The sequence below is a fragment of the Arachis hypogaea genome, chromosome 15, assembly GCF_003086295.3.
Source record: "Arachis hypogaea cultivar Tifrunner chromosome 15, arahy.Tifrunner.gnm2.J5K5, whole genome shotgun sequence".
Taxonomy (NCBI): Eukaryota; Viridiplantae; Streptophyta; class Magnoliopsida; order Fabales; family Fabaceae; genus Arachis; species Arachis hypogaea.
The window spans coordinates 125,480,972-125,482,251 of NC_092050.1; the positions used below are offsets into that span (position 1 = coordinate 125,480,972).

The 1,280-nt window shown below is 37.3% G+C and overlaps 1 non-coding gene across 1 annotated transcript; it reads right to left on the reverse strand.

The window, feature by feature from the left end:
- Positions 1–884: 884 nt before the first annotated feature.
- On the reverse strand, positions 885–992 carry LOC112752420 (small nucleolar RNA R71). The gene has a single exon (XR_003176858.1). It is a non-coding gene; the product is annotated as a small nucleolar RNA R71 (small nucleolar RNA).
- Between the last annotated feature and the right edge of the window lie 288 nt (positions 993–1,280).

Here is a 1,280-nt window from a genome sequence, read left to right on the forward strand (position 1 = left end):
AAAATTTTCGAAAATACCTCCCTCTTTTTCAAAATTTCATTTTGATTAACTAATTGTTTCAATTTTAATTTAATTTCAACTTTAATTTTTGAAATCTAACTTTCAAATTTTAAATTTTTATTTTAATTAAATTTCGAAATTCTCTCTCTCATCTCCTTCTATTTATTTATTCATCTATTAACACTTATCTTCCATCCAAAAAATTCGAACACCACCTCCCTCTCTGTGTTCGAGTTTTTCCTCTTCTCTTCTTTACATTACATTCTTTTCTTCTTCTACTCACACAAAGGAATCTCTATACTGTGACATAGAGGATTCCATATTTTCTTTGTTATTCCCTTCTTTGTCATATGAGCAGGAGCAAGGACAAGAACATTCTTGTTGAAGCAGATCTTGAACCTGAAAGGACTCTAAAAAGGAAACTAAGAGAAGCTAAAATACAACAATCCAGAGACAACCTTACAGAAATTTTCGAACAGGAAGAGGAGATGGCAGCCGAAAATAATAATAATGCAAGGAGGATGCTTGGTGACTTTACTGCACCTAATTCCAATTTACGTGGAAGAAGCATCTCCATCCCTGCCATTGGAGCAAACAACTTTGAGCTGAAACCTCAATTAGTTTCTCTGATGCAGCAGAACTGCAAGTTTCATGGACTTTCATCTGAAGATCCTTTTCAGTTCTTAACTGAATTCTTGCAGATCTGTGATACTGTTAAGACCAATGGGGTTGATCCCGAGGTCTACAGGCTTATGCTTTTCCCGTTTGCTGTAAGAGACAGAGCTAGAGTATGGTTGGACTCTCAACCCAAAGATAGCCTGAACTCTTGGGATAAGCTGGTCACGACTTTCTTAGCCAAGTTCTTTTCTTCTCAAAAGCTGAGTAAGCTTAGAATGGACGTTCAAACCTTCAGACAGAAAGAAGGTGAATCCCTCTATGAAGCTTGGGAGAGATATAAGCAACTGACCAAAAAGTGTCCTTCTGACATGCTTTCAGAATGGACCATCCTGGATTTATTCTATGATGGTCTGTCTGAATTAGCTAAGATGTCATTGGATACTTCTGCAGGTGGATCCATTCACCTAAAGAAAACGCCTGCAGAAGCTCAAGAACTCATTGACATGGGATCTAATAACCAGTTCATGTACACTTCTGAGAGGAATCCTGTGAGTAATGGGACGCCTCAGAAGAAGGGAGTTCTTGAAATTGATACTCTGAATGCCATATTGGCTCAGAATAAAATATTGACTCAGAAAGTCAATATGATTTCTCAGAGTCTG